The following is a 25,714-nucleotide window of genomic DNA, read 5'->3' as shown; positions in this document are numbered from 1 at the left end:
AATTTTCAGAATGCTGTAGAATTTTAAAGGAATTCCACTGAATTTTGTAGAATCAAATTATTCTGCCAATTCTGCCCAATCCTAAGTATGAGTCTTGTAGCGGTTCTGGATGGTCTACAATCTTTTATGGGGCAGTTTAGAGATTCTGGCATAGAGAAACTTGTCGGAGCCCAGCCTGCTGGTGGTAAGTGCTTGCATGATGGTCTACATGGTGTTCTGAGGCAACCATTTCAAGATCTTTAGCAGCATGCGTAGAATGTGTAAACAAGAGATGCACACTGTACTGACTTGAGCCGTCATGTTCAGCTTGTCGTATAGGATGATCCCTAGATTTCCGGCGTGGTATGTAAGTGAGTGTGGGTGTTGGTCCTCACTCTGACGGCCACAAGATGGAGTCCCATGGAAAGGTCTTGTTGCTGAAGACCAGTACTTTTGTCTTGTCAAAGTTGAGCTTCAGGCAGTCGGCTCGTATCCAGTCTGCCACCACAAGTGGTGAAGTTAGTTCTGGTGGTGATTGTCTTGTTTGTCAGGGAGAGGATAAGTTGGGTGTCATTGGCTTAGGTGATGATGGCAAGGTCTTGGGAAGAAATTATGTTGACAAGCGGTGTCATGTATTTGTTGAAAAGAATTTGGCTGATAAACAATCCTTGTGGGACTCTGCATATCAGTTTCTTGGTCTCTCGTGTGAATGAATGAATGAATGACTATGCACTTATATAGCGCATGGCTACCCGGAGGCATCCCAGCGCATTAGATAACTGAGTCATTGCCTCACGGTTCAGGAAAACAGAAAGGTCTTTAACATCTTTCTGAACCTGAGATGGTTCACTTCAAATCTGATGGTGTCAGGGAGCAGATTCCAGAACTTTGCAGCCTGGAGAGAGAAACGTCTGCCACCCATGCGGGTTCTCATAATCCTAAGGATGGTCAGTAGATTCTTGTTACTGGACCTTAAAGTCCGAGAGGTCTGGTAAGGACGGAACATGGATTGAATTAAGGTAGGGCCGGCTTCCGACATCGTTTGATGCACGATAGTCATGGCCTTAAACCAGATCCTCTGCTGTACTGGCAGCCAGTGTAGTTGGCGTAATGCTGGCTTGGCTGAACTCCGCCGGGGGATGTCCAGTAACAGGCGGGCCGCACAATTTCATACGGTTTGTTGGATTTTGACTGTTCCCTGTGGGGCCCCTAAATAAAGAGCATTCGAGTAATCCAGTCTCGAGAGAATTAGGGCCTGTACTAGGATCCGCCTAGCTTCGAATGGGAGGAGCTTAAGAATTTTTCTAATTCCTCTTATTAAGGCGTAGCCGGTGGCTGCCACCTTCCGAGAATGGACCATAAAACTGAGAGTTGAGTCTAACCAGACCCCAAGGCTCTTAATTTGCTCTTTGGGGGAAGGAGGCTGTCCAAGACTACTAGGCCACTATGCACCCACTGAAGAGGGTGCATTGTGCCCAAGCATCTGAGCTGTCTTTTAACACCGGCTGTGTGTCTAGTGCTTGGAAGCAGGCTACCATCATTCCTATTCTAAAAAAACCGGCCCTCGACCCCACTAAATCGGAACATTATCGGCCGATTTCCCTGCTTCCTTGGCTAGCGAAATTAGCAGAATCTCATGCTAACCGCATCCTGTCACTCCATCTGCAGGAAGCGAAAACACTGGATAAATCGCAGAATGGGTTCCGTGCGGGTCACAGTACCGAAACGGCTCTTCTAGCAGTGGTGGAGAACATCAGGAAGATGCTGGACCGAGGTCAAACGGCGGCACTGATCCTATTGGATCTCAGTGCCGCGTTTGACACGGTGTCCCATCAGATCCTCCTCCATCGCCTTGAGGAGGCCGGAGTTGGAGAGAGAGCACTCGAGTGGTTTCGATCTTTCCTTACTGATCGAACTTTTAAAGTATCCACTCCCCCTTTTGTTTCTGCTCCTCGTCCGATCCTGCAGGGTGTCCCGCAGGGGTCGGCCCTAAGCCCTACCTTATTTAATTTGTATGTCCAACCGTTGGCTCAGGTCGCCCATAGTTTTGGTCTCTCCATGGTGTCATACGCCGATGACACGCAGCTGGCGGTGGCACTTAATGGAGAGACCAACATGGATGCTGCCTCTTTTCAGACCGCGCTAAAAGCTGTGGCGGGCTGGATGGCGAACAACCGCCTCCAACTGAATGCCTCTAAAACCGAGGTTATTATTTTTGGTAGGGAAAGTGAGCTTTGGGGCGATCAGTGGTGGCCATCTGAATTAGGCCCTGCTCCCACCCCAGTGGCTGAAGTTAGGAACCTTGGGGTGTGGTTGGATGATAAACTTTCATTCACCGCCCACACTAAACGGGTTGCCGGAACTTGTTTTGGTGCCCTGAGGTGTTTGCGACCCATTTTTAAGTTTTTTGATGCTGACACGAGACAGATCATTGTCCAGGCCACAGTCTTGGCTAGATTAGATTACGCCAGCTCTTTATTCTTAGGCGTTAATCAAGCAGAACTAGTTCGCCTCCAGCGGGTGCAAAATGCGGCCGCCAGGATGTTGGTTGGTCTTCCGAAGTTTGTTTCTGTGCGTCGTACTATTCAGGATCTCCACTGGCTGCCTGTGGGGCAAAGAATTAAATTTAAAACCCTTTGCCTAACTTTTAAAATCTTGAAGTTGGCTTCTCCCCCTATTTTGTCTCAATTAATCTGTCATTATGAGCCATCCAGAGCTCTCCGATCTTCAGGGACTAACCTTGCTGTAGTGCCACGTTTTAAAAAAGCAAGGATGGGCGGACGCTCTTTTGCTGTGATGGCAGCAGCTCTCTGGAATTCCCTGCCTGCCTCTCTTCGCTCCATTCCTGATCTGCTCCCGTTCAGAAAAGCCTTGAAGACCTTTTTATTTTCTACTGCTTAGTCTTTTCTGGTCACTAGCTTCCGTGTTGTGTTTTTTACCTTCTCCTAAGCGCCGGGACGCCTCTTGGCTGCGGCATCCGTTGCGCTTTATAAAATAAAATAACATAACATAACGTAACATAACATCATAACCTCAGTTTTTGTACCATTGAGCTTCAGGAAGGACCCATCCATCCACTCAAGGACATCACTGAGACATGAGGAGAGATGATTGTAGGCTGAATCCTGCCCGGAGAGAGAAATTACTAGCTGGGTGTCGTCAGCGTAGGCAACCAGTTGCACCCCCCAGGGCAACACCACCTCAGCCAATGGTCTCATGTAGATGTTAAACATGGTGGGGCTGAGGGTTGATCCCTGGGAACGCCACACTGGAGGGGCATCTGGGTGGAGGAAACCTCGTCCTCATAAACAGAGAAGGTCCTATCCGTCAGGAAGGAGTAGAACCATTTTAATGCGGTGCCGGACACCCCTACATCACTCAACCTTTGGATCGTAATGAAGTGGTTGACGGTATCGAAGGGCGCGCTGAGGTCTAATAATATAATAGCTGCACAGTTTCCAGCGTCAACTACCTTTCTGGCCTCTTCAACCACAGCAATGAGGGCGGTCTCTGTGCCCTGTTTGCGCCTGAAACCGGTCTGGGTGGAATGTAGGGCGTTATTATTTTCGAGGAAGGCAGAGAGCAAAGAATTCACATGCTTTTCGGCCACCTTGCTGATGGTTGGTAGCAAGGAGATGGGGCGGTAATTTGCCTAGTCCTCCGGATTTAAGTTGGGTTTTTTCAATAGAGCTTTTACTCTCGCCTGCTTCCACAATGGTGGAACTAACCCCGCTGCCATAGAGGAATTAACCACCTCCTGAATGACTGGGGCGACCGTCTCAGATACCCTCTTAAGAATGGTGGGAGGAACAGCGTCGACGGGAGACCTCGATTTGAGGTTGCCTAGGAGAAGCTGTACCATCGAGGAGTCAAGCGGAGTAAGCTCCTCGAGCCTCATCATGCGAAGAGGGGGGGGCGAAGTGGCCCCGAGACCGTCTGATGAAACGAGGAATAAATATTAGCCACTTTAGAGGCGAAGAAGTTTGCTAGTTCCTCACAGCGGGAGTGGGCAAGAAGTGGATCGTTAAGGGGACCCAAGGGAGTGACCAAAGACTTAAAGATTTTGAAAATTTCCTGAGGGGAATTGGAGTCTAGGGCAATCTTTCCTTGATAATATTCGGACTGAGTAGATTTAATTTTTGACTTATAGTTCCGGAATGCAGTTCTATAGCTCTCTTTACTTATATCAGAAAAGTCTTTTCTCCATTTTCTCTCTTGCTGATTACAGATAAGTTTAAGAGATTTGAGTTCGGGGGTGTACCATGCTTTTTTATTGGTGCCACTCCTGTGGTGCAGTTCAGTTTTGGGGAGGGTGACATCCAATGAGGACTCCAGCCACTGATTAAAAAGGGCGTTGGCCACTAAGAATCCTTGCTATTCATGGGCATAGTTTTCCTCAGATTTTAGGTCCATTCTCCTACCGAAAGTTTGGACCAAATTCAGCACAGTTTTTTAGATATGTTAGCCGGGGGTGCCTGCTCGTATGGGAGCAAAGAAAAGGAAAGAAGTGCATGATCAGACCAGGGGACCCTCAATGAACTGTCAAAACGCAAATTATCTATATTAGTGAAACAATGGTCAAGCGTGTGCCCCGATTTGTGTGTGGGCCCTTTAACAATTTGTTTGAGGTGAAGCACCTCCAGGCTCGCCATTAAATTCTGACAGGCTGGGGTATCAGGCGCATCCAAGTGAATGTTGAAGTCCCCCAACATGGTGAAATTGGGAGAACAACTAGAGTTGTTTATTACGGTGCTAGGGAGGTTATCGCAGAATTGCGCAAGCGCCCCCGGGGGCCGGTAGAGCAGTAACCCTGAGAGGGTACAGGTCGGTGAAAATGTGATGGAAAATATCATACTCTCTGAATCTGGGATAGTGACTGCCGTGCTCCTACAACTGAAGCTGTTTTTATAAATAATAGCGATGCCCCCCCCCCGTCCATTGACCTGATCTTGTCTAAATATGGCATAGTTCGGGGGCAAAGCCCGGACAATATCTGGATCTGAACCGGCATTGGTCCATGTCTCAGTCAGAAAAAGCACATCAAAGTCTCCTTCTTCTAATAACATGGCAATCTCGGTTGCATGCTTGGGCAAGGATCGACATTTGAGGAATGCCAAGGGAGAAAGGAATGGTTTTTGCCGGTATTATGGACATAGGTTCCTCCGGGGTAAAGTTAAATTTGTAGCCTGGACAAGGGCTGTACGGCACATTACAGGTCGAAAGTTGTACACAACTCGATCCCTCCCTCTCTCTTAGTTTAAGGCGCTGTTCCCTACTATACCTTAGGCCGGCCCCGCATTGTACAAAAGATGCAGGGGGACTGGTCCCTGGGCCTGGCCTGGCCCGGACGGGCCCAGACGGGCTTTCCTTAGGCGCTCCTTTGGCGCATTGTTGGCGCGTCCGCTGAACGCGCCCGCTGCGCAGAGGCATGACCGTCTGCTTAAATACTGGTGCCGAGCGCCGAGTGCCTTAATGACTAGACTGCTGGCCTGTCCTGGGTTACCGCCCCAAGATGGCCGCGCTGCTACCACTGCGCCTCCTGGGTTCGAGGCCAGCTCAGCGCCTGGTCGACTGAGTCGAGTGAGTAACTAGTGATTTAAAATGCAAAAGGCTAAATAACAGTTCCCTAATAAATTTAAGGTATTTTAAAAATTAGTGTCACGAACACACAATAACAAAACAATGCACGCAGTGCAGACTCCTGGCTTCCGACCTCAGGAGGAATAACAAGGTCTTGCGATTGCTTCTTATATCCTGCTTAAATACTGGCACCGAGCGCCGAGTACCTTAATGACTAGACTGCTGGCCTGTCCTGGGTTACCTCTCCAAGATGGCCGCGCTGCTACCACTCTGCCTCCTGGGTTCGAGGCCAGCTCAGCACCTGGTCGGCTGAGTCGAGTGAGTGACTAGTGATTTAAAATTCAAAATGCAAAATGCAAAATAACAGTTCCCAAATAAATTTAAGGTATTTTAAAAATTAGTGCCACGAACACACAGATAACAAAACAATGCGCACAGTGCAGACTCCCGGCTTCCGCCTCAGGAGGAATTACAAGGGTGGCAGCCTGACACTTTGGTTTCCTCCAATGAGGAAGGAACAGATCCATTTGAGATCGGATCCTTTTATGCCAATCTTGTGGATTCTTATCATGAGGGTGTTGTAGGAGATGATGTTAAAGGCCATGAGAGGTCAAGCAGGATGAGGGCTGCTGTTTCTCCTCGGTACATAATGTTTCAAATGTTGTTGGTGGTCATGATGCGTGCTGTCTTATTGCTATGGTTCTTTCTGAATGCCGATAGATTGTTGTCTAGAAGATGGTGAAGTTTGAGGATTACGGGTTGCTTGTTGATGGCCTTCTCAATCACTTTGGCTTGAAAGGGGAGCAGAGATGAGTCACACATTGCTCTGTTGATTTGGGTTGGCTGTAGGCTTCTTGAGGAGTGAATTGATTTCTGCTGGTTTACATTCTTTCAGGAAAGTGGTGGACGTGATATAGGTGTTGATGATATGGGTGAAAGTGGTGCTGATTGGTGATGTTCCCAGGTTATACGTGTGTTGGAGGCATGGGTCCATTAGGACCCCTGAGTAGATGGTCCCCATGTATACTGCTATGTTGTTTCCTTTGAGCTTAGTCTATTTGGTCAGGTGGACATCTTGGTGGTGAGTAGGATGAATATATGATGGTATTCCGCAGGTTAATATCCTGCATACCATTACTTTGCATTTTTTATAATGCAAGTGCGTTTACTCCTCATACCATGACCCCGCAAACATTTACTCCGCATATGCCTTTACCACGCATGCCATTACAACCCAAAGGCATGCGTGGTGTAGGCATATACTGCACCCTGCATCCCAAAACCCAAACATAGCCCTGAACCCTAAAAATACCCCTGTACACCATAACCCAAACCTAGCCCTGAACCCTAAAACTACCCCTGTACCCCAACACCCTAAACTAGCCGGGAACCCTAAAAATAACCATGTACCCCAAAACCTATCCCTGAACCTTAAAAATGCCCCTGTACCCCAAACCCCAAACGTATCCCTGAACCCTAAAAATGCCTCTGTATCCCAAAACCAAAACCTAGCCCTGAACCCTATAAATACCCCTGTACCCCAAAACCCAAACATATCCCTGAACCCTTAAAATATCCCTGTACTCCAAAACCCAAATCTATCCCTGGACCCTAAAAATACCCCTGTACCCCAAAACCCAAACCTGTCCCTGAACCCTAAAAAGGCCCCTGCACACCAAAACCCAAACCTAGCCATGAACTCTAAAAATACCTCTGTACCCCAAACCTATCCCAGAACCCTAAAAATACCACTGTACGCCAAAACCCAAACCTATCCCTGAACCCTTAAAGTACCCCTGTACCCGAAAACCTAAACCTAGCCCTGAACCCGAAAACTACTCCTGTACCCCAAAACCCAAAACCAGCCTGGAACCCTAGAAACACCCCTGTACCCCAAAACCTATCCCTGAACCCTAAAAATGCCCCGGTACCCCAAACCCCAAATCTATTGATGAACCCTAAAAATACCCCTGTACCCCAAAACCCAAACCAATCCCTGAACCCTTAAAATATCCCTGTACTCTGAAACCTAGCCCTGACCCTAAAAATACCCCTGTACCCCAAAAACCAAACCTAGCCCTAAACCCTAAAATACCCCTGTACCCCAAAAACCAAACCTAGCCCTGAACCCTAAAAATACCCCTGTACCCCAAAAACCAAACCTATCCCTGAACCCCAAAAATACCCCTGTACCCCAAAACCAAAAAACATAGCCCTGAACCCTAAAAATACCCCCAGTACCCCAAAAGCCAAACCTAGCCCAGAACCCTAAAAATACCCCCAGTACCCCAAAACCCAAACCTGTTCCTGAACCCTTAAAATACCGAATCACCCCAAAACATATACCTCAGAATCCAAAAACATATACCCCTATACCCATACTTACCTTATCCTAAAAATAAAAAAACATGCTTTTACCATTCATGCATTTACAACAAATTTTGTTGTAAATGTATGCGTGGTAAAAACATATAAAATTTAATGTCATGCGTTATTATGGCATTGCAGAGTCATAGTAGATTCGTAATAAAAGTATGCGGAGTGATGGTATGCAGGAAGAAAGATTCAGAATAATGGATATTTACCAAGTAGGATAGTGGTGGGTTTCTGGGGTTGGCTTGCTGTGCAAAGTTGCTGTAAATGTTTGAGATTTTGCTGTGGAAGAAGTTGGATAGGTTGTACCAGAGTTGTTGGGAGGCAGTAATGTTGTTGACTGTGGCTGAGGTTGAGGTGAAATCCATCTCTTTTAAGAAGATATCCTTGCAGCTGTTAGAGCTTTCTTAATATGGTCCACTAGTGCTTTTTTCTAGGTGTCTTATTTGCAGCTGATAGCGTCTGAATTCAGCCTTGAAGGTAGTTCTGTTAGTGGTGTCATGGCTGGCTCTCCATTTCCTCACTAGCTGCTTACATTTTTGTTGGTGTCCTGGAGGTCCTCTGTGTACCAGCTAGCCTCCTTGTTTGATCTGCTATGCTTGTTGGGTTAAACAGGTACAAGGATATACTTGTTGAGGTTGTCTCTGGAGGTAGGTTGATTCTAGCTGAGGATGCTCAGCCACTCTGCTTTTGTAATTTTGCCCCAGCTATGGCTTGAAATGCTAAACCTGGTAGGGCTGTTGACTTGAGGTCTTGATTTGTAAGTGGACGAAGGAGTTCGGTCCATGTGCGGTAGAGTTGCATTTACTGTTGTCACTTCTGGTGATGATGGTGTCTAGTGTGTGTCTTGCAGTGTATGTTGGTTCTGTGACGAGCTGGGTGAGTCCGATGTTGCTCATGTTTTAGAGGAGTGCTGTGGATCATGGGTCGTTTCCGCCTTCAAGGTGAAAATTGAGGTCACTAAGGAGAATGTAGGCTCTAGAGTTGATGGTGAGTGGAGAAACGAAGTCGGTGAGAAGATTAGGAGTTGTGGCTCAGGGTCCGGGAGGTTGGTAGGTGAGGGATCCATTCAGTTGTGAAATTTTCAGAGATTTGCAGCTTAAAGTGCATGTGTTGCATGAAAGGGGTGATGTTTTCGGTGGATGTTTTACATTCAAGGATTTCTTCCACATGATAGCGAGTCTTCCTCCTGGCTTGTGAAGGCAGTCCTGTCCAGCGATCCTGTAGCCCGCTGGGTTGGCATGGCAATGTCGGGTGCGAATGAGAGGTTGAGTCAGGTCTCTGTGATGAAGAGGATGTTGGGTGCATCGCTGCTCAGAAGGTCCCATATTTCGGTTGAGAAACATGCATGCGTGTGGGTGTTGACATGGGGGTTTGCTGTGGGGTGTGGTGTAGTGTTTGGTGTAGACATTGTGGAATTTGTATGGTGTGTGTTTGAAGGGGGTGTTAAAGGCAATGCTAGTATTTGCATTGGGGGGGTGGCTGCTGAAGAACCAGCAGTGGGTGCAGGTGAAAGCTACTGTCATAGATTGAGGTGCGGTGTGGCAGCAGTTGGGGGAATGGCATCCGGGGTCTGGTGACCTAAGGAGTGCTGCAGAGTATCGCTGGGCTGGCATCAGACCAGGGTTCTTGGCACTGGGCACAGTACAGGCGTGGAATGGCACAGACAGAGGCTTGCCTTCGCCGCGCCTTTAATGCACGAGCACTGTGTGTCCTTGTTGCAGCTATCATTAAGTAGAACGTTGGAGGATGGAGGAGTTCAAGGTGCCATGATTTATTTTCTTGCACTGGTGGGTAATAAGAAATGAAGTCCTCTTGATTGGCTTCTCCTTTTAAAGACTATTTGATAAGGAAAATCAGTAATGTCACTTCCTTTCCTGTGACTTCCTGTAAGGAGGGTCAATTAGCAGGGAGATTCCAGTGCTCAAATAATTAGAATTAAGACCACTAAAGAAAAACAAGAACAATGTAAAGCATGACATTACGCAACAAGTGACACTAAAATACTTGCAGAGCAAACTAATCTAACTGTTAGCTTCCAATACACCCCAAATAACACCTACTTGGACATGATTTTCACTGGCTGTTAACTCGCACAATGTAGTTGCAGAGGAAATAAACAAGAAATTACATCTAAAAGGAAAAGGGGATTCAGCACATAATCAATGTTTCAAAACACATCCTTTTGATCAAGGAAGCCCAACATTTAAATAAGCACTCCCAATAATGCGACCTGCTTATTTTAACTGAAGCAAACCTATATTTAACATTATTTTTCAAATACAAAATAATTTTCGACAACGCTTCCTGTGGAGACAAACATAACACTGATTTGCTGTGGTATTAATGTTCATCACTCCGTGGTAGGGGACATATTTGGAGTCTTTGATCATCTGGGGCCAAAACTTACGAAACTGAAGAGAACATGTTTATCTGTAAATAAGTACCAGCAACATCACGTAAATGGGGTGCAAACTAATGCATCCATGCAATCCTTAGCAAGACACTTTGGGTCCGATTCACAAAAGTAAACTTAGACTTTCGCCAAAGTTTACTATTTTCCGGTATTCACAAAGGTAAAGTTATGAGTTTCTTTACCTTTGTGAATACCCAAAATTAGTAACTTAGACGAAAATCTAAGTTTACCTTTGTGAATCCAGGAAAAACACTCCTGTAACTAACTAACTGCTAACTTTAGCCCAACACTAGTACTACCCAAACCAGAAGCAGTCGCATCCATGTCCCTGAAACTATTGTTATCTACCCCTCAGCATTCTCAAGGTTCCTTTCGATGTGCTGCACCACACATAGCCCACTTTCCTGCAAACTGTTTTCTTTTGTTGACTTTTTTTATAGTGCTAACTTGACTAGGGTACCGGGTATCAGAGGGCTTTACATGAGCATCATTTGCGTTATACAAGGACACATTCATTTTTGTTAGGCTGGGGAAATTAAGCAATTTGCCAGTATCACAGGATGTTGAGCATCATTGCCGAGACTCGAACCCAGATTTGAAGTCAACCGTCCTCGTTGTTAGGCTACATCCTCTCTTACGTGTTCTGCTGGTCCCTGTGATGGAAGGTGTACCTTTCTTACAGTATAGGTTTAACTGATGCAGTCAGAAACATGATTGCCTAATAAACTGATGGACGTTGTCCGTCTGTGTTGCAATAACGGTCTCACATTCCCCTGAAAACCTCCTGCTCAGTGTACTGCAGGTTTCAGGGTGTCTTCGATGCAAAGCTAAACTCAAAATAATCAAGCGGGTTGCCAGGATCTTTCTGAAGAATTGCAGTACTTCCCTGTTATCTTATATTGTAAATGACTTTGAGATACCCAGGAGTCCAAACTAATTCAAATTCCAGGGAGCCATCAACAATAACTGGTGGTTGTGGCCATGCTCCCTCCCTCCTTGCTGGTTTCTCTTTAGACACATGCACTACTGGGTGTATTTTCAAGCGAGGTATAAATTTAAAATCACAACTGTTTGTCCCACTAAAGCCTCAATCGTGAAAGGGCCCACAAGTGGTCAACTAGGTATCAATAGTAGCTTTGAACACAACCGCACCAGGGGCCTCATTTATGAGGCCCCTTGCGCCATCGGAACTTCACTTTTCATGAAGTTCCGTGGCGCAGAAGCCTGCGTGGTATTTATCAGGCAGCAGTACGCCAGTTTTTGTGGCGTACTGCTGCCTGATAAATATCAGTCCCTTTAACGCAGTGTTCTGCGTTAAAGGGGCGTGCAATGGGTGTTGCTGGGGGCGTTCCCAGCAACATCCATGGCCTTTTGACACTGCCCCAGATTTACGAGAAATTGTAACTCTGAAGCAGTGCCAAAAGCTTACGCCTCCCCAGGGGAGGCGTAAGGGAGGCGCAACAGGGAGAAATGTCTTTATTTCTCCTCGTATTTCCTTTTTCTATGTGTGCTGCATTCTACAGCACACATAGAAAGAGGAAAAGCCTCTTGTGATTATTTTTGTACAGAAAGGTTTCCCTTCCTGTACAAAAATAATCTTCCCCGCAACGCAGGCACCCTTGCACCATTGTGCAAGGGTGCCTGCGCTGGCGCAGGCAGCCCATTGTGCGCCGGCGCAGGGGAAAAGGACAGGAATGCGCCGTATCTTATAGATACGGCGCATTTCTGCCCTTTTCTTTTGCCGTAGGGAAGCGCAGCAGGAAGGCCTGCTGCGCTTCCCTACGGCAAAAAGTCATAAATGAGGCCCCTGGTCATTCATATGAATGGTGAATTTTGCAATACTATGATGGTCTCCCTATTGCTTGTATTCTGTCTTTTTTCTCTCATCATTCTCATCTGTTTTAATAGTCGTGAAACTGTCTATATGTGTGTTCCCACATGATCTTCGAGCGTACTCCGAAGTGGCAATGAGAAGGTGAGTAACCTCAAGTAACTATGTTGAGAAAGGTCTATTGTTATATATATGGAGTTCTCCTCTCTGATTGCAGAGTCTCCCCAGACGTAAACCTACTATTAACTTGTAGTTTGTGAATACCAAAAAACAGTAAATTTACGTAAAAGTGTAAGTTTACCTTTGTGAATCAGGCCCTCAGTCTGCCCATCTGTGTATAGGTGGTAACTAGTGGAATGATAGGAGACCGTTCCCAATCATAGCAACAGTTCAATACAAAAAATAGGTTTAAAATGGGATTCACTATGCAGTTCTAATCCCTTCAGGGGGTCCATGTAATCTACAGACCTCCCGCAGGATGTTCTTGGTGAATGAAGGAGCGAAGATGAACTGTTTTAATGGGATAAAGTGTCCAAACTAAGTGTAACAATCCATAACAACCAGTATTATTGTACACACCTGAGACTTGATGAAAGCCAATAGTGAAATTCATTCATATTACAGACCAGCCCTCTCTGTGAATGAGTAATGGTAGGTTGGAGTAACTTTAGGATTTTATTATGTGATGCTTTCTTCTGCACACATGTGATACACTCCCGAAAATACATGCTAATGGTGTGGGGAGCCACAGCCAGAGGAAATGGGTAGCCAAAAAGTCCTGTTTGTTCACCCCGGAGCACTAGCGTTGTTAGTGCCGTAAAAACATTGTTCCACGTGTTTTTGAAAAGTCTGATCAGGAACATATATGCACCAATCTCTGTAGACGATCTGGTATAGAATCCTACACCACACTGGTTCCTGATGTATCTATTGTTTTGTGTCACTCCGTTGTTGTCCCCATAACATTTTCTGTGACATGTCTTTTTTACTGTTTAGAGGTCTTACGGATATGGCCAAAAGTTAGAGAGCTGGAGAATTTGGTTCATCTGCGTCTTTTTTATCACAAGAAAAAGTATCATCCTTACCTTACTTACAACCTGGATGAAAAGAAAAGGTATAATGGAACTGTTGTAACTTGGAACATGTTTCACCCTAACTCTACCCCTTCCCTTTCCCCCTCCCCTTTTGAGAATGTTGGTATCTTCCAAGTGTCAGCCGGGCGCTCGCTGTGGAATGTTGACACAGTGACCCAGGCTTTGAGTTTGACAAGCTGATGGCAGTCAGTTATGCTTTATGAGGCAATAAAGAATATCAGTTTGAACCCAACGTTGTCTCACATTACTACATTTTCCTGGCGACGAGGTGGAGGAAACTGAGCCAGGGACAGTGACTGCCGTTTCCCTGGAATCGTGAGTGCTTGTCATCCAGAGGAAACTACTGGGCGCCTGTGACCAGTGCCCAGCGAGGAGGTTACCGCTTCACTGGAAGAAGTAAGGAAAAGCCACAGCAAGTAAGGCTATTCAGTTAAGCCACCCCAGCGTTGTGCTGCCCTTTGATTCATGCCGGCTCGGATCGGGTGTCATATCGGGCATCGTGTGGATTGTTGCGATTGTGCCACGAGTGTGAGGGCGATGTTAGCGGTTGGGGTAGAAGCTTGGCTGCTGTGTTCGGGTGTCTTATCGGGCATCGTGTGCAGCTGAGGGAAGTAGCGCCGTCTTTGTGTTGCGCATGCAGTGTGAGGGCAGTGGAAGAAGATACTCCTAACGCACCTCTATATTGTGGACGTGAAGGAATGTATGCGCAAGCATTGACTCTGAGGGGAAGTGACTTTCGCCTCTTACAGTGTCGACTCTGAGGAGAATTGATCTTCGCCTCTCACTGTGTTGTTCCTCGGTGCACATGAAAGCGTTCCAGCGTAAGGCACAAACAGAAACCGGGTGGGCGAGCTCTAACTGAACGCTCTCGCTCGCGCCAGCTGAATGAAACCAAGCGGCGCACTCACCATCGGTTCCCTCGAGCGCGGAGAGGCTCGCTTCAGTGTGAATGTTGTAGATCTCGGCGGGAGCGTCAAATAGACTGCGGGGCTCGTCGTTTCTCTGAGGAGCAGTTCTTTAGGGACATAGCCCAGCCGTCAGAGAAAATTTCCTCACACAGGAACTCGATGAGTGAAGCTCTCAGAACAGGAAGCTAACGCCAGCCAAGGGGAAGCAGCAACTCTATAGGAGAGTTACAGTACACCAGTAGAGGCAGAAAGGGGACTACACTTTCGAGTGTGCAATACAATAGACTATTTTGATCTTGAAATTGTGTTTAGCTAAAAGAAAAGGGAGAAAAGGTGAAGTGGTTAAAGCTTATGTATGTGCATTCATCCTGACAGGAAAAGTATAGAATTCTGCTGTTTTTTTTTTATTATCACGTCTAGCGATAAGTGGTGAGTTATATGGCCATGGCAGGAGCAGGAATGAGCCAACCTCCTCCTTTCCTCAACGAGTTGGGTGAACCAGTTATTCCTTGGAGAAGGTGGGAAGGAATATTTAAATCATACCTGATAGCGATTGGAGGTAGTAACTACACTAATGTGCGCAAACAACATATACTGTTACACAACTTAGGTACACATGGTAGGAAAATATACGAGGACATTACAGGTAGATTGATTGAGGATGAGGAAGAAGTGGTAGAGGAAGGCGTTAATGTCTATGAAAGCACCCTGAGAGAACTAGCAGCTCATTTCAAGGAAAAAATAAATGTTGTGATGGAAAGGCATAAGTTCTTCAAGAGAGTGCAGAAGAGGGAGGAGAAAGTGAGCAATTATATAGCAGTGTTGAGAGGTTTGTCAGCCACATGCGAATTTGGGCAGCTCACAGACTCTTTAATAAGAGATCAACTCGTCAGGTGCACTAATGACACTAAAATACAGGAGGAGTTACTGACTAAAAACCCCAATCTAGAGGAAGCAATTAACATAGCCAAGGGCCTAGAACACACGGCGCGCTGCATGAGAGAAATGAAGGTATCAGAGGGCTCTAACAGAGAAAGGGTTGATGGAAAATCTAGTACAGAGAGTGAAACAGTGTGTAAAATAGGTGAAAAGGCAAAAGAGATCACTCGCAGCAAGCCCACTGCTTCAGTGTGTTATAAATGTGGTAGTCCCAACCATATGGCCAATAATTGGAAATGTCCGGCAAGGAATGTACAGTGCAGAAAATGCAATCGGTGGGGTCATTTTTCCAAAGTGTGTAAGGCCTCTGGGAAAGCAGTACACGTCATTGAGGAGACACCACTGGATGAGGAAAGGGAAAAGTCGTATGTATTTCAAGTGGGGGATGAGGACAATAATGATGATGTGTATCCTAAATGTGATGTTTTACTTGATGGGGTCAACTTTTGTATGTATGCTGATTCATGCTCCCCATATACCCTAGTAGACAAGAAAGTGTTCGATGATAAATTTGCCAACCACCCCGTTAAATTGCTACCACCTGATATAAGTCCCAAGGGCTACAATGAGGGGAGGATTCCTCTTGAGGGAATGGCGATCATGAGAATATCCTTTAAGGATAGGCACACGGTTGGGAAGATTTATGTTTCCACTAGGGGTTCCACACTATTGAGCTGGAGGCATCAGAAGCAGTTGGGAATCACTCTTGACCCCAACAATAGTGAGCAGGTGTTGCTAATTGAACCAGAAGGAATATCTGAGGACCTTACTAAAGAATTTAAGGAAGTGTTCAGCGATAGATTGGGGGTTTTCAAGAACTATATGCATAAAATAGTGTTAAAGGAGGGGGCGGTGCCTGTGGTGCACAAGACTAGGTCCATACCTTTACGTATGAGGGACCCCCTCCAGCAAGAACTCAAGAGATTAGTCAGTGAAGGGGTCATCACAGAAATTGAGAGTTCTGAATGGCTAGCACCCATCGTCATCATGGCCAAGGATAAAGGAAACAGTATAAGACTCTGTGTAGACCTAAGAGACCTGAATGCAAACATCCTTGTCGACAGGTTTCCCCTTCCTAGGATAGGGGAGATGCTAAGCACCATAAAGGGGGCCAAGTATTTCAGTGTGCTGGATTTATCATCAGCCTATTATCAGATCAAACTACATCCAGACTCCCAAATCCTCACTGCATTTACCACCCCATTTGGAAACTTCAAGTTTCAGAGAATGCCATTCGGATTGGCATCAGCGGCGGCGGCCTTCCAAAGGGTTATGCAACATGCATTAAAGGACTGCAAGAACACCCTCTGCTTTCAAGACGACATACTTATCTATGGAAGTGGGGAAGAAGAACACAACAACATGGCCAGGAGAGTATTGGAAAAACTAAAAGAGGTGGGATTCACCACTAAACCTTCGAAATGCAGATTGGGAGTAAGTTCAGTAGACTACTTGGGACACACGTTATCTGAGGACGGAATGAAACCTAAACTGGACTTGGTGAGGGCAGTGGAGGATGCTCCGAATCCGAAGAGTAAAGAGGACATATTGTCTTTCCTGGGTCTGGCAGAATACATGGCCAAATTTATCAAGGACTTCGCCATAGTTTCGCAGCCCTTGAGGGACCTCATAAGGAAGGACAGTGTGTTCAAATGGGGCAAGGAACAAGAGCTGTCCATGAAGAGTATCAAGAAAGCCATCATCGAAGCTCCTTTTATAGGGAAGTTTGACCCCAATGGTGTAACCATCATATCCACAGATGCGAGCAACAGAGGCATTGGGGCGACCCTATCACAGGAAGAAGGAGGCAAGATAAATGTCATAGCTTTCGCATCCAGAACCCTCACCTTGGCAGAGAAGAACTACTCAACCATTGAGAAGGAGGCCCTAGCAGTGTATTGGGCCATACGCCACTACAAATTCTTCATTTGGGGTACCACGTTTGAAGTACGCACTGATCATAAACCATTGGTTGCCCTGTTCACAAAAAAAGACATGGAAAGCATGACACCCAGGATAGCCAAATGGGCAGTAGGCTTACAAGCCTATAACTTCGCTGTATCATACATTCCCGGGCAACAAAACAGAGTTGCAGACTTCTTGTCAAGAGCACCCACAGAGGGAGATGTAGAAGAAGAGGAGAAGGGTAACTCGATCTTGGAAGTGCGAATGGCAGCCGTAGAAAAAGAGTCATGGGAAACACAAATGGAACGAGACGAAGATTTGAAGAAGGTGAAGAGGTATATCCTGGCAGGATGGCCCAAGAAATGCAAAGACGTGGAGACAGAGATCCAACCCTTTTGGAATGTGAGGGAGGAGCTATCGGTGGAAGGGGATCTCATAATGAAATCAGGAAGATTGGTCCCTCCAGAAGCTCTGAGAAACCAAGTAGTGGAACTAGCTCACGAAGGACATCTGGGGAGAAGCTTGTGCAAGGCCAGACTTCGTGCAGACTACTGGTTTCCTACCATGGACAGAGAGATGGAAGACAAGGTGCGTGATTGTTACGCATGCGCTGTGAGCGATAAAAACAAAATCATAAGAAGGGCACCACTGGCACCAGTGGAAGTACCAGAAGTGCCGTGGAGCAAGTTGGGATTTGACATTGCAGGTCCTATCCATGGCAGAGGCCCGCAAGACAGTTATTTATTGGTCCTAGTAGACTATTTCTCAAGCTGGATAACCTGTAAGTCAGTACACAGTGTGAGCACAAAGGTTATCGTTGAGTTCCTCAAAGAGGTGTTCACACAGGAAGGCATCCCTTCAACATTGGTCACCGACAACGGGGTCCAACTGGTGTCAGAAGAGATGAAGGACTTCCTCAAAGACTGTTCGGTGAATCACATTCGTACCCCTCTTTACTGTCCCAAAGCCAACGGGAAAGTGGAAAGAGTAAACAGGATGTTAAAGGAATGTATTCAGTTGGCCAACCGTGCAGGAGAGAAAGTAGAAGATGCCATAAGGGACATGCTGTGGGCGTATCACACCACTCCCAAGTCCACTACTGGAAAAACGCCGTTTGAGCTACTGAGAGGAAGAAAAGCAGGCACCAAACTCACCCCAGGATGAATGGGGAGAAAACAGACAACGGAAGTTGAGCACAGTGAAATCAAGAGAAGGATAGAAGCCAGCCAACGCAAGTACAAGGAATGGTACGATAAGAAGTGGGGAGTGAAAGAAAGAAAACTTCAGGAAGGACAAGGAGTCTACGTCAAGAAACCTGAGAGAGAATGGAGAGGGGGCGACAAGTTCTATGCCTCAAAGACCATCCGCAGACCCAATAGAAATTCGGTGGTTCTGGAAGATGGGAGGTTGTGGAGCCATGATCGAGTGGTTCCGGCAGAAAGAAGAGAACAGGGGTCAGGAATGAGAAGGGTAGGAAGTAATGATGTAAGAGAAAATATAAGACAACACAGAACGAGCGATAGACTCAGGACATCTCCCCAATGGCACAAACAGTACATAATGAGGTAGACTCGCAGGCAGGCTTTAGCTCCCAGCCATCCCTATGCATGGTCCTTATATTGTTTTTCAATTTCCCTTAAGGGGGATGATGTGTTGTAACTTGGAACATGTTTCACCCTAACTCTACCCCTTCCCTTTCCCCCTCCCCTTTTGAGAATGTTGGTATCTTCCAAGTGTCAGCCGGGCGCTCGCTGTGGAATGTTGACACAGTGACCCAGGCTTTGAGTTTGACAAGCTGATGGCAGTCAGTTATGCTTTATGAGGCAATAAAGAATATCAGTTTGAACCCAACGTTGTCTCACATTACTACAGGAACCAAGAACACTATAGTGTATTTCTGATATGCCGGGGATGTACGCATTTCATGGACTTCAAAAACTAAGTTCTGATTGCCAGTTCACTCCACAGTAGAATGTAATTCTCCTTCTAAATATTGATAAAAGTGTGCAAATGCCTCTTTAACGGCTAACAGCTCTCTTTCATAGTGCTGTTCCTTTCGACTGAGGCTAGGGGTTTGGAAAAGAAAACAGCTGGGTGCATGCATCTAGATAATGGTGCAACAGAATGTCCCCAATTACAAAGGTAAATGCATCCATTCTGACAATGAAGGACAGCTGTGCATTAGGATGTTACAGTAAGGAAGTCAATGTGGACTTTGTTTATAGCTTGAGAAACCCCTCCTCTGATCCCTGCTCTAACAGGAAGGGAACTTCTTGTAGGGTCAGTTAAGTGATTGTTTTAATGAGTTGCAAAATCTCTGAATAAAATCTAAAGGTTTGCAAACTCGCAAAACATTGAATGTCCTTCATGGTATGGAATTGAGTTTACTCAAGCACTACTGCAACCTTTCCAGAGTCCATAAGGATCCCTCGTGCCGATAGGAAGGAGGACCCCAAAGGCTCTAAAACCACATTTTCTAGCGTTGCGTACAGAATATTCTGTCATAATTGAGAACGCTCTTAATTAAAGTGTGTTGAGCAATGATCCAAGCTTTCAAACAATAATTAAATAACATTCTAAAATATGATGAAGGAGAGGTCTAGTATTTCCCAGAAAATTGCAATAATCATGTCTGAAATGCTACTTGGGCATTAAACAATCCAAAAGCATCACCAGGTAGTCAAAGGACCCCCAATACCTGGTATGAAAGGCTGCATTTCTCCCACATCCAGCACTTTTGCTATCTTCACTTGGTCAAGTAATATAGAAATCAAAAGAAAGGAGTACCTATTGCATTAATTTCCCTGCTGTAGACACAAAGTTTGTATTCCCCTCTTGCTTTTGGGATACAAAAAGATTGGAAATCTCATTGGGGATCTGGAGTGCCTAATTCAATTTTGGACTACATTTTCCTGGAAATTGATGTTCAGTGCATCATAGTCTTTGAAAATAAGCGAGTAAATCCTGCAATGAAGGCATTTGGACCTTCATATCAATCCTATGGAGCAATCGTATTTCGAAGTAGTAAGGTGGTGGCTCCTGTGATGCTAAATATGTCTTCAAGGTCTTGTACTGGGGAGGCAGGGTAGAACATACTGGCTTCTGCACAGCAAAGTGACTTAAGGTTTGAGACTTGAAACTAAAGGGTAAGAGAAGCAATTCTGTACACAATACATCAAGAAAAATTGTCTACTCCCGCCATCTGATAAGGAGTACAGAAGCAATGGAAATTGAGGGGAATAGAGTATATGAAAGTGCACACTCTTCCGGTGCCTAGCAGAAGGGAGCATACATATTTTGAGCAGGTTCTCTCCTTTTCTTCTGAATACTGTGCAAAGTATACATTTTCGAAATCTCACTGTCCAGAAAAAACCCCAAGGCACCATAAGCAAAAATCCTTAATGGTCCTTCCGGAGTAGATAATAAAATACTTAGATGCAAAGGGATCTCTTCCTTGACAGATTTGGTGTAAATTACCACACTCTTGCTCTGTTTGTTATTCAAGACTGAATATACCCTTTTCCTGACAGGGGAAGACAGTTCTGCACATAATGACCTAATTTTCGAAAGTAAACACAATGTTCAACCTTTTTTTCTCATTGTTTGCTTCTGCTGACAAACATGTATGAAGGATGACTATTTGCATTAGCTCCTCTGTTGGTACTTCAATCAAACTACTCTCTTGTGCTGGTATGAACAAATCCCTATCGTAGGACCGTCTCTTTTCCAAACTGTGAAGTCCATGTTGTGCATCAATTTATAATGACAAACTAATAAGAGTAACAGAGATGTTTGGGCTGCTTCCAACCAATGGCAATGCATACTTCAATTCTTCTATTAGTCCCTGATACAATGCCTCTACAGCAGCCTCCGCTGCCCAGGTTGTCTTCTAGATGAGCTGTGGAAAATGGACAATGTACTGCACCAAATGTATCCTTGTTTGGGGGGTTATTGCTTTCAATAGATTACTCTAAATTGGTCAAGGGATATTGTCTAGTCTGATAGCTGTAGGCTACTGTTATATATGAATGGCATAAGTTATACTGTAACTTAATTAGTTAAGACAATAAGGAAGCTACCTTGGGTTTATCTGTGTTCCAGAAAGGACTGGAAAAAGTAGGAGTCTCCACTCTTTTTTCTCTTTTAGAGATAAAGCTATAGCAGCTCCAGAAATATCAGACCCGCCCACCCCTGAAGGGCTAACTTAAACATCCTTTCTCTTGTCTAAAGTTTGAGTTGTTTCTCCAGGACCAGGTGTAAGGAATGAGGGTTCTTGTTGAGCATTAGTCCGGTAATTCATGTTGAGGAGGAAGGCTCACTCCTGCAGAACTGTCTTTATGTCTTCCGAAATCTTAGTGATGCCATGGAGCATGGCATGCACGAGGTTCACTTCAAGGTTCACTGCAAGAATGGGCCTAGCAAACAAAAATGTGAAATGCAATTTATTGAGGCAAACCCAAAATTCTGATTTTTGTCCAAACCTATGCCTAACACACCCACACAACATGGCCTAGAGTATGCAAGACAAAAAAGGGAAGGGGCGAATGAAACAAAAGATCAACCAAACTAAAAGTGTTTTTTGCTGATAAGTTTGGTGCTCTTTGATGAACCTTCACAAGACTTCCCCCCAAAAAAGTTAATCAACCTCAGCTCCTTCCTGGTCCAAGACAAAAGGTGAGGTCCCAAAACATATTTTCACTATGCATTTCCAAAGGTAATTTTAAACTGCAATATAGTCAAAATGGCTGTACGGAATTACACCAAATTTGGCTGAAAGCTACAACTTTATTCAAAAAGTTGGTATTTTGTGATTTGTTGTAAATCTGATGATCAGCTGTTTTTTGGAATTTAGGATAAAAATAGAGATATCTGGGCAGTTGTTCCCTCTATAGTCCCTTGGGAATCGAAATTTAAAAGATAAAGGATTGTGATTGGTTGACCAGCCTCTTTCTCCTATCTGTCATTTAATTCCTACGGGATGGAGATCAATCCGGTGGGAGCATGATCTTTGATATGCGGGTTGCAACATCAGAAGAAATGTTGTGCCTGCCATTACAAGACATTATACATGTTAGAAATGGGGGTCTGTTGTTGGCAATGGTTTTCACCTTTGTCCAAATAGGGACCCTTGCTTCTAGTGAGGATAAGGGGCTTACACTCCTAAAAAAAACCCTGCTCACCCCCTCGGTAGCTTGGCACTAGCAGAAAGGCTTATCTCAGAGGCAGTGTGTAACGCATTTGTGAACACATACAGTAACACAGTGAAAAAACTGCAAAGGGACACCACACCAGTTTAGAAAAATAGGTAACTTTTATCTAAACAAGACCAAACAACAAAAATCTACAATACAGTATCAAAAATAGGCTCTTCAATGGTAGAAATAGTTCAGTTCAATGCAAGCTGTAAATGCAACACTTTTCCAATAAAGTACTTTAGATGCGTTACGCAAAATAAAGAAAAGGGTCACAGGGAAGGTTATGCGCTGTTCCTTACACTCAGGGGAGAGGATGCGTCTGTTCCTTACTGCAGCGCAGGGGGAGGAGATGTGTTGCTTCCTTACTGTGTGGGGAGTTGATGCGTCAGTTTCTTACTGCGTTCCGGTTACGATGTGACAAGATGGCGCCTTGATGTGATGTCATGATCCGGTGCAATGTGAAAAAATGGCAGCAGCACGGCAGGCGCTGCGATGATGTTCTCAGTGATGCAGAGTGCTTCTTCTCCATGGCTCGGTGATTCGTCGGGTCCCGGTGCGGATGCAACATGCTTCTTCGTTGTTGCATCGCGCTTCCAGCTCCCAGCTATAAACAGTCCTAAGCAGCAGCAGGTACCACTCTGCAGGTTAGAATTCCCAGCAAGGAAATTCAGGGGAGATGGTGGTGAAGTCTTAGTGTCCCTGAGACTTCAGACAGGAGGCAAGCTCAATTTCAAACCCTTGGAGATCTTCATCAAGATAAAAAAGCAAACAGCAAAGTAATTTTCTCCTTTCCTTGGCAACAAGTAACCACTGCAGGCCAACCCCCAAACAGAAAACAGCACAGGGGCAGAAATCTTCCTTCAGCTTCTCCGGTTTCTTCTCCTTGGCAAAGTTTCCTCTTGATTTCCCAGACGTGATCTAAAGTTCTGGGGTCTGGGTCCCCCTTTCATACACACACATCCTTTGTCTCTGAAGGCAGAGAGTGTCTGTACCCAGCCAAAAACAGCCCTGTCCTCTCTGGAGCAGCTTCCTGGCAGGAGGTGGAGACAGCATTGTTGAAAGCAGACCTGGCACAGGCAGGTGTAAGGAAATCTCCTCCCTCAACTCTAAATTCAACCCAAGTCCCATTCAGCTCAGCCCTGACTCATCAGACTGCTGGACCCGCAGCCCTCTCACAGTTACTGTCACTCACAAGCCAGACATGACATGCAATGCACAAACCTAGCAGAGGCGCACTGGATAGTCAGGCAAGAAAATACCTACTTTCGAAAAGTGGTATTTTCAAACACAGAATGTTAAAATGTTAAAATCACCCGCACTAAAAGATGTACTTTAACATTCTGTGTTCAGGCATACTAAACTTTTTTTCCTATCTTGTTCCCTGGGTCAGTTATGTTTATAAGATGTTATAGTCAAACTGTCCATTCTGGCCTATGGGAACAGATAGCCTTGCAATAGTGAAAAACGAAATTGGCAGGGTTTCACTATCAGGACATGCCACACACATCAGGACATGTCCTACCTTTCACATACGATTCACCCTGCCCATAGGGGTACCTTGGGCCTACCTTAAAGTTGACTAACACGCAGAAAAGGGAAGGTTTAGGAACTGGAATGTGGGAGCACTTGCCAAGTTGACATGGCAAGTGCTGCACACGGGCTCTGCTATTGCAGGCCTGAGCCACATTTTACAAGCTGCTTCTGTGGGTGGCACAATCAGTGCTGCAAACCGCACCCGCAGCATTTGATTTCCAGGCACTGTGCACACATGATGCACTGTACTAGGGACTGACAACTCAATCAAATAACAAATCATGGAATCACTAATGCATACAACAATTTACAATAGGGAGCACTTGCACTTTGGCACTGAACAGCAGTGGCAAAGTGCCCAAAGCATCTAGACCAGCAAAAACAGATGAGGCAACAGCAAAAAGTAAAAGGGAGACTCATGCCAATGGTGCCAAGTCTAACAATACAGTATTGTATCTTTTTATTTGTTTGATAATGTGTCGAGAAGCCAATACACATATTAGATATTGATATACAAAACACTTAGAAATGTTCAAAAAATCCATTACATACATTTCAAAACACTTTCCCTAAAAGGAAAATTAATTCCTCAATAAATACCTAAAATAGTCAGATGACATATAAAACAAGTCCCTAACAACCCATGGAGTGCAAACATTATCATAATAAACATAAAATCAAAAATTCATATTATAAAAACTTGCCAGTCAGTTTATCCAATTGTTCCGATACAACAGATGAGAATTTCCTTATACCAGAACATAATTTCGTATTGTCACAGCTAAAAGGGTTTTTCTAAAGATCTTCAATGAGACAAATCTTTAAGAACCCGAAAATTGGTAATAACAATATTTTCCTATCGCTCACAAAAGCTACACAAAAAATTGATAAATGAGCAATTCAATTGTCAATTGGATTGGGAATGTTTACAAAATGGGCAAAGAGAAATATCCATACTTTTCTGATTCGTCATATTCCACTGTATGAAGGCTGGCACATGTCAAAACCTAACTTTCAATAATCATCTTCTAACATAGCTGCTCTCTACAACACAGAGATATTTTTGTGAAATACTGCTATAGTCTGTTTCCAATAGATGGAGCAACTTATTTCGTTTTCCCTCATCTTCTAGATCACAATTTCAAGTTCTCTCACTAACTGCACCTTTTATTTTCTTGTTTAGTGGCCATGGATATACAATGGATATCACACAATGGTAGTATATTTAAACTATCCTTAAATTATGCACATTTGCGCTCCAAAGTGCTGTTCAATTTAGCAGTAAGTAATCACTAATTGACTGCCTCAGTCAGTAATCAGCTGCTTTAACACAACAGGCCCAATAATTAAGTATCCTTTGTTGATACTTAAATATTGTATTAGTCAGGCCAACCTCAAGTCTAAATGACCTATTAATAGAGGCATTTGGAAGGCCTAGACATTTTTCCAAAACGTAATTTCAATAACAAGTAAACAAATAATATTTTTTTTCCAGGAGTACTGGGCAACCATACAAGAACTACCATTTTTGAAATATAGGTTTCATTGAGCACTTCAACAGATTTATGCCTAAGTTCCGAACACAGTTTTTGTAGAACATCGGCTATGGCCCTTGCTTCTGTTGTTTTAAGTTTGCTTTAAAATTAAGATTATATTTAAAAAGAAGACCCTAGTACCTTTACTCTTTCACCATCTCTAAGTGTGCCCCATTTAACCGGTTGTGTGTGATTTAATAGTAAAACGATTTCATGGAATATCATTATGGAGAAATCATTTCAATTAAACTGATTAATGGAAATTTTCAGAATGAAAGGCATTTACCATTTTGTGGAAATCAATTCATAGAATGTCTTTTTGGTCGAAATTGACTTTTGGGTGCTTCTTTTTTTAGTGTAAATACAATGGATGGAGGTCTTACTTTCAGAAACAGTGGTGTCTGAATTTTTTTTCAGTGTTTTACT

General features: G+C 44.6%; 1 protein-coding gene across 1 annotated transcript in view; it reads left to right on the top strand.

Moving 5' to 3' along the window:
• Positions 1-25,714, top strand: part of LOC147727601 (protein NipSnap homolog 3B-like) — a 516,955-nt gene that overhangs the window by 238,411 nt on the left and 252,830 nt on the right. The window lies entirely within an intron of this gene.

This window comes from Lissotriton vulgaris, chromosome 3_1 (genome assembly GCF_964263255.1).
Source record: "Lissotriton vulgaris chromosome 3_1, aLisVul1.2, whole genome shotgun sequence".
Lineage (NCBI taxonomy): Eukaryota > Metazoa > Chordata > Amphibia > Caudata > Salamandridae > Lissotriton > Lissotriton vulgaris.
Note: the sequence above shows the minus strand (reverse complement) of the source record. Positions and strands in the feature narration are given on the sequence as shown.